The sequence below is a fragment of the Hyla sarda genome, chromosome 1 (genome assembly GCF_029499605.1).
Source record: "Hyla sarda isolate aHylSar1 chromosome 1, aHylSar1.hap1, whole genome shotgun sequence".
NCBI classification, from domain to species: domain Eukaryota; kingdom Metazoa; phylum Chordata; class Amphibia; order Anura; family Hylidae; genus Hyla; species Hyla sarda.
Window position 1 is genome coordinate 149071601 of NC_079189.1, and position 13968 is coordinate 149085568.

The 13968-nt window shown below is 44.5% G+C and overlaps 1 protein-coding gene across 2 annotated transcripts in view; it reads left to right on the forward strand.

Annotated features, from left to right (window-relative positions):
• The window catches only part of SLC10A7 (solute carrier family 10 member 7), a 222689-nt gene that overhangs the window by 12189 nt on the left and 196532 nt on the right, over positions 1 to 13968 (forward strand). The window lies entirely within an intron of this gene.

Below are 13968 nucleotides of genomic sequence, written 5' to 3' on the forward strand. Positions count from 1 at the left end.
ACTGTAACATACCCATACATTGTATACTGTAACATACTCATACATTGTATACTGTAACATACTCATACATTGTATACTGTAACATACTCATACATTGTATACTGTAACATACCCATACATTGTATACTGTAACATACTCATACATTGTATACTGTAACATACCCATACATTGTATACTGTAACATACCCATTCATTGTATACTGTAACATACCCATACATTGTATACTGTAACATACTCATACATTGTATACTGTAACATACCCATACATTGTATACTGTAACATACCCATACATTGTATACTGTAACATACCCATACATTGTATACTGTAACATACCCATACATTGTATACTGTAACATACTCATACATTGTATACTGTAACATACTCATACATTGTATACTGTAACATACTCATACATTGTATACTGTAACATACTCATACATTGTATACTGTAACATACCCATACATTGTATACTGTAACATACCCATACATTGTATACTGTAACATACCCATACATTGTATACTGTAACATACCCATACATTGTATACTGTAACATACCCATTCATTGTATACTGTAACATACCCATACATTGTATACTGTAACATACTCATACATTGTATACTGTAACATACTCATACATTGTATACTGTAACATACCCATACATTGTATACTGTAACATACCCATACATTGTATACTGTAACATACCCATACATTGTATACTGTAACATACTCATACGTTACGTTCTATACCGTATCATACCCATACGTTCTATGCCGTAACATACCCCGACGTTCTATGCCGTAACATACCCCGACGTTCTATGCCGTAACATACCCCGACGTTCTATGCCGTAACATACCCCGACGTTCTATGCCGTAACATACCCCGACGTTCTATGCCGTAACATACCCCGACGTTCTATGCCGTAACATACCCCGACGTTCTATGCCGTAACATACCCCGACGTTCTATGCCGTAACATACCCCGACGTTCTATGCCGTAACATACCCCGACGTTCTATGCCGTAACATACCCCGACGTTCTATGCCGTAACATAGACCCCAGTGTATGTTAACAGATATATCTTCTCCATATTGACAATAGTATTGAGACACCTACACATAACACCTTCAGGACCTTTTAAGACCTCTCATTGTAATTCCATAGACATGAATATGTATCTGGACACTCCCTGATGGAAAAATGATGTCCGGTTGCATCCGACAAAAAAAAAAAAAAAAAAAAAAAAAAAAAAAGGAATATGTTTTTAACTTTTCATTCCAAGAAAAAAAAAACTTTGTGTGCACTGCACATGTGCAAAATCAAAAACTGTATGGTGCAAACCAGGTTCCCATTGACTCCCATGTAAAAAAACAAAAAAAAGCGTCTACGGTTTTTCACCCGGACCAAAAACCTTGGTAGGCTACGGTTTTGGGTACGGGGAAAAAAACTAACAAAACTTACAGGATGCAAAACGGACACAACCTCTGATGCATCTTTTGGCATATGGTTTTCAATAGAGAGTCAATGCATACGGTTTTCAATAGAGAGGCAATGCATACGGTTTTCAATAGAGAGGCAATGCATACGGTTTTCAATAGAGAGGCAATGCATACGGTTTTCATTACAGCTCCGTACGGTTTTCACATTGAAAACGTATATGGGAACTGTATAGCAAAAACGTGGTGTGAACCCAGCCCAAGGCTTGTTTGCAGCTGCTCAGCCATAGAAGCCAATGCCATAAAGGTCCCGGGGCAGAGATTTTGTGAGGATTTTAATGCCAAGTGAGGTTTGTTAATCTGGAGTAACTGAGCAAAGCATTGGTGACTTTTATGAGCTATAGGGAGATTCATCAAAACCTGTGCAGAGAAAAAGTGATGCAGTTGCCCATAGCAACCAGATTCCTCTTTTCCTCTGCACAGGTTTTGATGAATCTCCCCTTATTCTCCTAAGTACTTAGTGACCCGCTGTGTGACTTCATGTGGTCTCCACTTTATGGCTATGTTGATCACGGCATGTGCGCCACTTGTAATGGCTGATTGGATCGGTCGCTATACAACCGTGGAGATCTGATCAACCAAGATGGCAATGGAGGTCCCCTCACCTTCCTTTGCCTCTCTGCCAGGGTGGTCTTCTCTGGTCTGCCTTCCAGCAGTAATACTGATCAGTGCTATGTCTATATATCTATCAAAAAATTGCTATAAATAGTCATAAAGCCCCTCATACAGCCCCGCATATGGAAAAACAAGAGTTAGAGGGGGTCAGAAACAGGCGATTTTTTAATTTGTTTAAAAAGTTAAAAACATTTTTTTTACAGTAATAGAAAAGTATGTAAACATGGGTATCATTTTAATCGTATTGACCCACAGAAGAAATAGAACAATAGAAGTGCACTTCATAAAAACAAAACCCTCCAAAATTTGCTAAACTGCCTTTTTTTTTTCAATTTCCCCACAGAGCTGGGTGTTAGTTGGCTGGGCGTGAGAGGCCTTTGACTAATCTTTCAGGCTCTACTGGTTCTCCTTGTGGAGGTTTAGCTGGTGTAAAAGGCTATGCTACACATCAGGCAGTATGGAATGATCTCTACTCTAAAGGCTCATTCACATGGGTGGATCTTATTGCAAACTTGCAGCGTTTCCCTCTGTAAATTTGAATGGGGGTGGGCTTGCCGCGGCAGATTTTTGGTAGCGGAATTTCCACTGCGGAAAACCTGCCGCTGACCCCGTTGAAGTCAATGGGGTCTGCAGCGGATTATCCACAGTGAAAATTTTGCTACCAAAAATCTGCCGCAGAGAGCCCACCCCCATTTAACACCTTAAAGGGTCACTCCACCCCTAAACATCTTATCCCTATCCAAAGGATTGGGGATAAGATGTCTGATCGCGGGGGTCCCGCTGCTCTCCTGCAGCACCCCTGTCATCTGGTGCACGGAGCGAGCTTTGCTCCGTGCCTAACGACTGGTGAAGCAGGGGGCGGAGGATCGGGACGTCACAACCCGTCCCCTCAATACAAGTCTATGGGAGTGGGCGTGATGTCACGAAGGAGCGGGGCTGTGACATCACGATACTCCAGCCCCTGTATCGCCCTTCATCAGGCACGGAGCAAAGTTTGCTCCGTGCAGCAGATGACACTGGGTGCTGCAGGAGAGCTCGTGGGGGTTCTCGGCAGCGGGACCCCCACAATCAGACATTTTATCCCCCTATCATGCACTGGACAGTTCCTGACATGCACAGAGGTGTCAACAGAGAGCACTGTGGTCAGACTGAAAATAAATTCAAAAAGAAAAGAACTTTCTGTGGAGCATACAGCAGCTAATAAGTACTGGAAGGATTAACATTTTTAAATAGAAGTCATTTACAAATCTGTTTTCCCCCAGAGTACCCCTTTAAGTAATTCAAGATGTCTTACAGCCGTACGTAGTTGAATGAACATGTTTGTTTTCGCTTATAGATACAAAGAGAAGACAAGTGTTTGTCAGCTTGTTCTACGATCTAGAGTTCAACCTAATGTTCAGAGAATTACAGTTTACAATACTGGAAACAGTGAGGTTGGGATAGTTTTGGGAGGTTGTATGGTAATACAGTGGGTGCGGAGTTATGACAGGGCTTGGCAAACTTGTTGTTAATCTAGGAGGCAGCTATGAAAAGCTAGGAGCCAGGATGTCACGTCACACAACATTACCTTAACCCCTTAAGGACGCAGCCCTTTTTCACCTTTTTCGCAATTCTGACCACTGTCGCTTTGCGAATTAATAACTCAAACGCTTTTATCGAATATTCTGATTCTGAGATTGTTTTTTCATGACATATTCTACTTTATTTTGGTGGTAAATTTTCGGCGTTACTTGCATCCTTTTTTTTGGTGAAAAATCCCAAAATTTCATGAAAATGTTGCATTTTTCTAACTTTGAAGCTCTCTACTTGTAAGGAAAAGGGATATTCCCAATAAATTTTATTTTTCTTCACAAATACAATATGTCCAATTTATGTTGGCATCATAAAATGAACATATTTTTGCTTTTTGTAAAAATTAGAGGGCTTCAAAGTAGAGCAGTAATTTTCAAAAATGTCATGAAAATTGCTAAATCTGAAAGGTCAGATGTTACAGAACTACAACTCCCAGCATGCCTGGGCAGTCTAGGCATTCTGAGAGTTGTAGTTTGGCAACATCTGGAGGGCTACCGTTTGGGCACAACTGTAACAGTGGTCTCCAAACTGTGACCCTCCAGATGTTGCAAAACTACAACTCCCAGCATGCCCAGACAGCCTTTGGCTGTCTGGGCATGCTGGGAGTTGCAGTTTGGCCTTCCTAGTGGTTGCCACGGTAAAGATCACTTTACTTTCACTTTCATCCCCCCCCCAACGTGGTTTCCCTACCTGTGCCTATCTCCAGCGACGATCGGAGATCCCTAGGCATCTTCTCCTCCAGGTACCGGCCTCCATCTTCTCCTCACGTTCGCCACGACATCCAGGGGTGGGCAGATTGGGGGGTTGCCACTGTCCTGCGCTGCCATTGGTAAGAATCGGTTCTGACCAATGGCAGGGGATAGGAGGAGATCGCAGCTCTGCGACCTCGCTCCTAGCCCTCAGGATGATCGGGGCTGTCACTGACAGCTCCAATCATCCCTATTTTCCGGGAGATCGTGTCACCAGAGACCGGATCAGCCCGGAATAGCAGAAATTCGCATGTCTGAATTGACATGCGATTTTCTACGATTGCCGACATAGGGGGGTCTCAGGACCCCCCGGGCGATGTGCAGGGATGCCTGCTGAATGATTTTAGCAGGCATCCCGGTCCGGTCCCCAACCAGCTAGCGGTAGGGACCGGAATTCTCACGGGCGTATGCATACGCCCGGCGTCCTGAAGAGGTTAAGTGATGGGATATGATCAGTCATTGGTGTCCCTCAAGGATTAAGATTTTGTTTTTTTGAATAAAAGTAATTTAAAAATCTGTTTTAACTTTATGGAACCAGTTGATTTGAAAATTTTTTTTTTTCCACCGGAGTACTCCTTTAAGAGGAATATAACAAAAACATTATAGTAAAAATGATTCAAGTGTTTTATATAGTTAGAAGAATGCTATTGAATTTATGGCTGACGGGTATTTCAGCTTATTGTTATTTTTGCTATACTTGATACAGCCTGAAGTGTGTATCTTCCTTGTAGTAAATTATACACTGTATGACTAAAACATGTAGCAATATAATTAATACTTTTATGAGCACACTTAGTCTAATAGCTGACATAATAATACCTACAGCTGGTTACTGTGTGAGGAAAAAAGTAGCTCACTCTGTGAATATTGCTACTGTAGTGTCCCGGTACAGGACCTTGTCCTGTCCCTTGTCTAAAGTCCCCTCAGCTAGAGTCCCTCCATTCATATAGGGCTCTCCTACAGGGCTTACCCCTGGTATAAATTGTATATTGTTAAATATATATGCAAAAAAATATAAATGTATAGGATATATATGTGTAGGACCTTTCACTGGTCACGTGATGTACATTTGTAATGTATAATTTCTTAAGGACCTTACAGGGTCATGTGATGTACCCAGAGTTCACTGGGTTCAGGACTTACAGGTTTGCCAACCAATGAGCTTAGTCAAGCCCCTTATTATATAAAGGGCTGTAGTCAAGCAATTCGCGCTCTTAGTTCCTGCTCTTAGTTCCGGATTATCAAGCAGCGCAAACATCTCAGCAGAATTCTCAATTCATCTAGGCCAAAGCCTAAGAACCTGCAGCCTCTAAATGTGAGTTACTCAAAGCTCCATCTATCAAATCCAGTGTGACTACTACCAGCTCAAATCTCCTAAATTAGTAGCACAGTGGCCTGCATAAAAGCTCATTGCTTCCAAGTCCCAGCAAACCTGTGAGGAACCTGTATCCCCGTTCACTCTTGAAAAGACTTTTATGTTAAAGACTGTTTCATAAAATCCGCAAGTAAAGTTTCTTCAGTTTACTCCTAAAATCTCCTGTGGACATTCCGTTATTTTTTCCCTGCCGTTTGTGGGACGGCTGGCGGTAGGAGCATTACTATTGAGGAAACCGCACCCTGGTGTCACAATATTCAAGGGTTAATGCCACCAGACCCTGCACTTACATCACCACAACACCCCAGACACCACAACTCTCCTGGTTCACCACACTACCATTATTAGTTTAAAAGATTAGGCATTTTTATTATACTGCAAGAGGAACCAATATGCTGGGAGTGGTAGTCTTAGACCTCCATCACACACTGTTTATATTTTGCATAATTTTTTGTGAATACACCCTTAAAGAGGTACTCCCACCCTAGACATCTTATCCCCTATCCAAAGGATAGGGGATAAGATGTCTGATCTCAGGGGTCCCGCCGCTGAGGACCCCCGCAGTATTGCATGCGGCACCCACCTGTTTTCTGTCCGGAAGCGCTGGAGGGTCTCAGTCGCGACTGCGGGAACGGAAGTCCGTAACGTCAGGACTCCGCCCCCGTGTGACTTCACACCCGTCCCCTCAATGCAAGTCTATGGGAGGGGGCGTCGCGCCCCCTCCCATAGACTTGCATTGAGGGGACGGGCATGACGTCACATGGGGGCGGAGTCCTGACGTCACGGACTTCCGTTTCCGTAGTCGCGACTCAGACCCTCCAGCGCTTCTGGACAGAAAACAGGTGGGTGCCGCATGCAATACTGCGGGGGTCCCCAGCGGCGGGACCCCTGAGAGCAGACATCTTAACCCCTATCCTTTGGATAGGGGATAAGATGTCTAGGGTTGGAGTACCCCTTTTAAATATCAAAAGCTTTTTATATGTTGTACATCTTGGCCAAACAATAACCTTTCTAATATACTAGACAAAAAATGATCTCCTTTTTATAGAAATCATGGCTTATAAAAAAGACCACTAGGGGTTTCCATACCATCCAGAACATGGTCCTGGCCGGCTGCAGTATCTTCTTTGGCCCAGCTGAACCACAGGCTTGGACTAGCACTCCTCTGTGCTCACTCCTGTCCTGTCTATCATACTTATGCAGCTAAGGAGGAATCTTCGCTGTCCTAACACATTTCATTACGTTACATTAGAAACTAGATTCGGTCTATTAAAGTGAACGTGTAAGCTGCAGTATACTACTGTATACCTTTCTGTTAATATATATACCACACACATACAACTCTTTACTAAGTCCACTCTAGACCCTGCCGATCCTGTCTTGGATAGGAGTTTCTACCTAGCATTACCTTTATGTGAATAAGGGTTTATTCATTTCCTCACTGCTGTAAACAGATGGTGCCTTGTTCTAAATACAAAGTGGGAACATATTCATGTCGGAGGTGTCTAAGGTCTGGTAACTTAATAAAAACTCAATGGTTCCTATTATAAAAGATACAGGCTCCACATTACTGAGACAGCTGGAAAGAATCAATGCTTTTTTCCTTCTAAACTAGGACATTAGAGTTAGTCCACTTTCTTCCTTAAATCATCCATGATGAGGCTCGGCCAGTCAGCCCTGTCTTCTGTATGACTTATGGGCAAATCTAACGCAACTCATTGGAATTAATGTACAGCAGGTCTTTATTAGTCAAAGTCTTTGTATTTGTACTGTATCTGTGGGACAAAGGCAGTTTTTCAGGTTCACGTTTCTTTAATGTAGCACCCGGAAATTTGGGAACTAAATTGTATTCATTTTTATGAAGTCCTATAGTCCATAAGATGCATGATGGTGCAGGAAAATAAAATCAGATGATCTATAGAGTTCTCTTATTTAACCTGTAAATGTCATCAAATAGTCTACATGAGAAACTGCTGCACTAAACTTGGGCCACATTTCCACATGCTGTTAAATGCTTGTGGCAGAAACAACGCCTCCAAGTGTTTACCAATGGCTGAACGATGGTTTCGGGATTATCGCTATGGCTATGCACCAAAAATTTTACCAAATTCTGCCACATGTTTAAAGGGGTGATCCGGTACAGAAAATGTTATCCCCTATCCACAGGATAGGGGAAAAGTATCTCATCACTGGGGTCCCATGACTGGCACCCCTCACGATCTCCTGTCCGGCACTCCAGTTTTCTCCATGCAAGGAGCAACCTCTGCTCCATGCACTGATTACTGTCGACCATGGCACGAAGCAGGTGCCGACAAGCCCCTCCATTGAAAATACACAAATGCTGTATCATGGGTACTCACATAGAGATACATGGAGGGGCGTGTTGGCCATCACTTTGTGCTGTGGTCGCAAGTAATCCATTCCCGGAGCTGAGGACACTCTGTGCATGGATAGAGCCAGGGTGCAGGGCAGGAGATTGCAGGGAGTCTGTTTGCTATCCCCTATGGATAGGATTTTCTGTATCGGAGTACCCTTTTAAGGCCACTACTAGTTGACAGTCTTTGGATGCAATCTTATCAATGTTCCTGATACACTGATTAAATCTGGCACAATTAAAATCTGTCCATCCAGGATTGCACTGCCTAAGAATTAGACAATTTTATTAAATCTGGCCCAATAGCTCTTATCTGGAATTGGACTTAAGTCAATGACTGTTTTCATCTTTCTCTAAATATGTATTTCAAGGAAGTCGTAATGCATATTTTCTATTGAGACAATCTATTGCTAATTGTCTGGCAGTACTTCTTGTTTTATGACTTGCCTTTTTATGATCTGGCAGAACTTCTAAAGAGAAACGGGCTTCAGCCCATAGACCTAATTTCAGTATCAGTATTTATGATATTTATTTATTGATACATTGTAGAAACATCTACCAGTAATCAGAAACATTGCAGCATACATATACACCTGCTGCCGTATGAATGAAAGGTATTTCTAGTAGCAGTGCATAGTGTCGGCTCCCGGCTCTATACGCTGCTAACAGAAATACTTTTCATTCATACGGCGGCAGGGGCATATGTATATAGAAGAGCTGTGGGGGGCAGACATATAGTGTTATCTGCCCCCCCACAGTGCTTCTACATACATATACCTCTGCTGCCATATGAATGAAAGGTATTTCTAGTAGCAGTGCATAGTGTCGGCTCCCGGCTCTATACGCTGCTAACAGAAATACTTTTCATTCATACGGCGGCAGGGGCATATGTATATAGAAGAGCTGTGGGGGGCAGACATATAGTGTTATCTGCCCCCCCACAGTGCTTCTACATACATATACCTCTGCTGCCATATGAATGAAAGGTATTTCTAGTAGCAGTGCATAGTGTTGGCTCCTGGCTCTATGCGCTGCTAACAGAAATACTTTTCATTCGTACGGCGGCAGGGGCATATGTATATAGAAGAGCTGTGGGGGGCAGACATATAGCGTTATCTGCCCCCCCCCCCCCCCCAGTGCTTCTACATACATATACCTCTGCTGCCATATGAATGAAAGGTATTTCTAGTAGCAGTGCATAGTGTTGGCTCCTGGCTCTATGCGCTGCTAACAGAAATACTTTTCATTCGTACGGCGGCAGGGGCATATGTATATAGAAGAGCTGTGGGGGGCAGACATATAGCGTTATCTGCCCCCCCCCCCCCCCCCCCCGTGCTTCTACATACATATACCTCTGCTGCCATATGAATGAAAGGTATTTCTAGTAGCAGTGCATAGTGTCGGCTCCCGGCTCTATACGCTGCTAACAGAAATACTTTTCATTCATACGGTGGCAGGGGCATATGTATATAGAAGAGCTGTGGGGGGCAGACATATAGCGTTATCTGCCCCCCCCCCCCCCCCAGTGCTTCTACATACATATACCCCTGCTGCCGTATGAATGAAAGGTATTTCTAGTAGCAGCGCATAGTGTTGGCTCCCGGCTCTATACGCTGCTAACAGAAATACTTTTCATTCGTACGGCAGCAGGGGCATATGTATATAGAAGAGCTGTGGGGGGCAGACATATAGCGTTATCTGCCCCCTCCCCCCCCCCCCCCAGTGCTTCTACATACATATACCTCTGCTGCCATATGAATGAAAGGTATTTCTAGTAGCAGTGCATAGTGTTGGCTCCCGGCTCTATGCGCTGCTAACAGAAATACTTTTCATTCGTACGGCAGCAGGGGCATATGTATATAGAAGAGCTGTGGGGGGCAGACATATAGGGTTATCTGCCCCCCCCACAGTGCTTCTACATACATATACCTCTGCTGCCATATGAATGAAAGGTATTTCTAGTAGCAGTGCATAGTGTTGGCTCCCGGCTCTATACGCTGCTAACAGAAATACTTTTCATTCGTACGGCAGCAGGGGCATGTGTATATAGAAGAGCTGTGGGGGGCAGACATATAGCCCCCCCCCCCCCAGTGCTTCTACATACATATACCTCTGCTGCCGTATGAATGAAAGGTATTTCTGTTAGCAGCGCATAGTGCTGGGAGCCGGCTCTATGCGCTGCTAACAGAAATACTTTTCATTCGTACGGCGGTAGGGGCATGTGTATATAGAAGAGCTGTGGGGGGCACATATACATGCGCTGCGGGGGTATATATTTAATGCGCTGGCGGGGGATATATATTTAATGCGCCAGTGGGTATATATTTAATGTGCAGGTGGGGGTCATATCTAATGCGCTGCTGGCTAGATATATAGGCTCCATGTCTGCCCCCCCCCCCCCTCTACAGCGCTATATATCTTGCCCCCCCACAGTGCTCTTTGGCCCCTGCTACTCTCAAAGTTAATTTTTCAATCTCTCGCTGAGAGCCCTGATCGGCCATTCAGGGCTTCCCGCGGGGGATTCAAAAATGAAAGTTAAAACACACTCATACATTGCAGGGTTGCGGAGCATGCCGCCCGCTCCCCGGCTTAATAACTTTTGATCGCATCGGGTCTCAGAAGTGAAACCCTGTGCGATCAATCCCATAGCCCATGTACTACAACCCCCATCATGGAACAGACTCTGTTTCATGATGGGGGTTGTAGTACAAATACTAATCTAGCCTCCCCAGCTGTCTGCAGACTCCCGCAGCCGGGGAATTACTACTCCCATCATGGAAACAAGTCTGTTCCATGATGGGAGTAGTAGTCCACCCTCAGCACTGCAGGAGTCTGCTGATGTCACCTCTTCTGAGCATGCTCAGAAGTAATAACGTATATAATAAAATGTGTGCAAACGGATGCCATAAAGGCTCATCCGTCAGCCATAGACTTCAATGTTAATAATAACGGCCGTTAATTTACCCGTTTCTTGTGACGGAAGAAAAATTAGTGCATGTGCCGTTATTTCTTCCATCACAACTAACGGCCGTTATTCATGACGGACTATAACGGGTCATAAAGGATAATCAAAAAATCCCATAGACTTTAATGGGATTCTTTAACGGCCGTTTACCAGGGTTTTCTAACGGACCTTTGTAAATATATCCTAAAGTCGCTGCTGACTTGTACTAAGATTAGTTTTTCTATAGTGTTCATCATATGCTGGCATTCCCACGCCTTAAAGGGGTTCTCCACCATAAGGTGATTTTAGTACGTACCTGGCAGACAGTACTGGACATGCTTAGGAAGGATCTGCGCTTGTCTTGGGGCTAAATGGCTATGTTGTGAGATTACCATAATAATGTGGCTAGTTGTTTGTGAACTGGTATTTCCTGTTTGACTTTTCTTTTTTTGACTACAAATCCCACAATTCCATTTTCCTCCCTCCCACACATCAGCCACCCCACCCATTGAAACATAAATGAGCTGCATCCATTCAAATAAGTGTGGTTTTCAATCATGGTGCCTACAGCTTTTGCAGATTGATATCTCTCTCACCAAGTGATCGCTCCACCCATTGAAGCAGACAGGCTCCCTGTCATCAGCTGACTAGTGAGTCAGGTCTCGGCCGCATTGCAACCTGGGAAAAATCTGAGACAACAGTCATTTTGTATGCTGGTAAAAATAAATATTGGAGTGAAAATCATATAAGAATTGTGAGAAAACCGTCACACACAGGTACAGACACTATATTATGAACAACACTAACTTTACAGCCCCTGTAGCATAGTCAAATAAAAAAAATTCCTGGAATACCCCTTTAACCTCTTCAGGATGCAGGGCATATGGATACGCCCTGCATCCTGAGTTCAGCAGGCATCGCGGCATATCGCCCGGGGGGGTCATGATGACCCCCCATGTTGGCGATGGCCGCAGATCGCTGGACAATTCAGCCCAGCGATCTGCGGCGGATTCCGGGTCAATCGGGTCTCCAGTGACCTGGAATTACAGGCTGTTCCAGCCATAGCCAGCAGGGGTGAGGTGGCACTGGTGCCACCTCACGATCGCCCTGATTCGTCGGCCGGTTTACCGGCCGACCAATCAGGGCACCTGCTGCGGGGGTCACTCCCGCAACCTGCTCCGCCATGGGTGCGGGAAGTGGACCCCGGCAGCTGGGGACCCCGATCCCCGACATCCCTGTTGGGATTGGGGCCCCAGGAGCGGCGGCGGCGAGGGACTGACCTGAAGCGGCGGCTTGCAGCAGTAGGAGATGAGTGAGAGCCTCCTGCTGTGGCTTAGCAACAGCTCCCAGCATGCAAAAAGGGCATGCTGGGAGCTGTAGTTATGCAACAGCAGGAGGAAGACCACCACAACTCCCAGAATTCCCTTATAGGCATGCTGGGACTTATAGTTTTGCAACAGATGGAGGCACATTTTTTTTTCTATGGAAAAGTGTACCTTCAGCTGTTGTATAACTACAACTCCCAGCTTGCACAAGCAGCCAAAGTGCATGCTGGGAGTTGTAGTGGTGCATCTGCTGGTTGCATAACTACAACTCCCAGCATGCCCGTTGGCTGTCGGTGACTGCTGAGAGTTGTAGTTTTGCAACAGCTGAAGGCACACTGGTTGTGAAACTCAGTTTTTTTTAACCTAACTCAGTGTTTCACGACCGGTGTGCCTCCAGCTTTCGCAAACTACAACTCCCAGCATGCACCGTACATGCTGGGAGCTGTAGTCTTGCAACAGCTGGATGTTAGTACAGGGTACACTCACATGGGCAGAGGTTTACAGTAAGTATCCGGCTGCAAGTTTGAGCTGCGGCAAATTTTCTGCCGCAGCTCAAACTGCCAGCGAGAAACTACTGTGAACGCCTGCCTGTGCGACTGTACCCTAAAAACACTACACTACCAAAAAATAAAAAGTAAAAAACACTACATATACACATACACACAGTCCCCCTCCCCTCCCCAATAAAAATGAAAAACATCTGGTACGCCACCGTTTCCAAAACGGAGCCTCCAGCTGTTGCAAAACAACTACTCCCAGTATTACCAGACAGCCATTGACTGTCCAGGCATGCTGGGAGTTTTACAACAGCTGGAGGCACCCTGTTTGGGAATCACTGGCGTAGAATACCCCTATGTCCACCCCTATGCAAGTCCCTAATTTAGGCCTCAAATGGGCATGGCGCTCTCACTTTGCAGCCCTGTCGTATTTCAAGGCAACAGTTTAGGGTCACATATGGGGTATCGCCGTACTCTGGAGAAATTGTGTTAAAAGTTTTGGGGGGTATTTTCTGCTTTTACCCTTTTTAAAAATGTAAAATTTTTGGGAAAACAAGCATTTTAGGTAAAATTTTTATTTATTTATTTATTACATATGCAAAAGTCGTGAAACACCTGTGGGGTATAAAGGTTCACTTAACCCCTTGTTACGTTCCCCGAGGGGTCTAGCTTCCAAAATAGTATGTCATGTTTTTTATTTTTTGCTGTTCTGGCACCATAGGGGCTTCCTAAATGCGGCATGCCCCCAGAGCAAAATTTGCTTTCAAAAAGCCAAATGTGACTCCTTCTCTTCTGAGACCTGTAGTGCGCCAGCAGAGCACTTTTCACCCCCATATGGGGTGTTTTCTGAATCGGGAGAAATTGGGCTTCAAATTTTGGAGGGTATTTTCTGCTATTACCCTTTTTTAAAAATGTAAAACTTTTGGGAAACCAAGCATTTCAGGAAAAAAAAAAATTTTTTTTTTTTACTTATGCAAAAGTCGTGAATCACCTGTGGGGTATTAAGGAT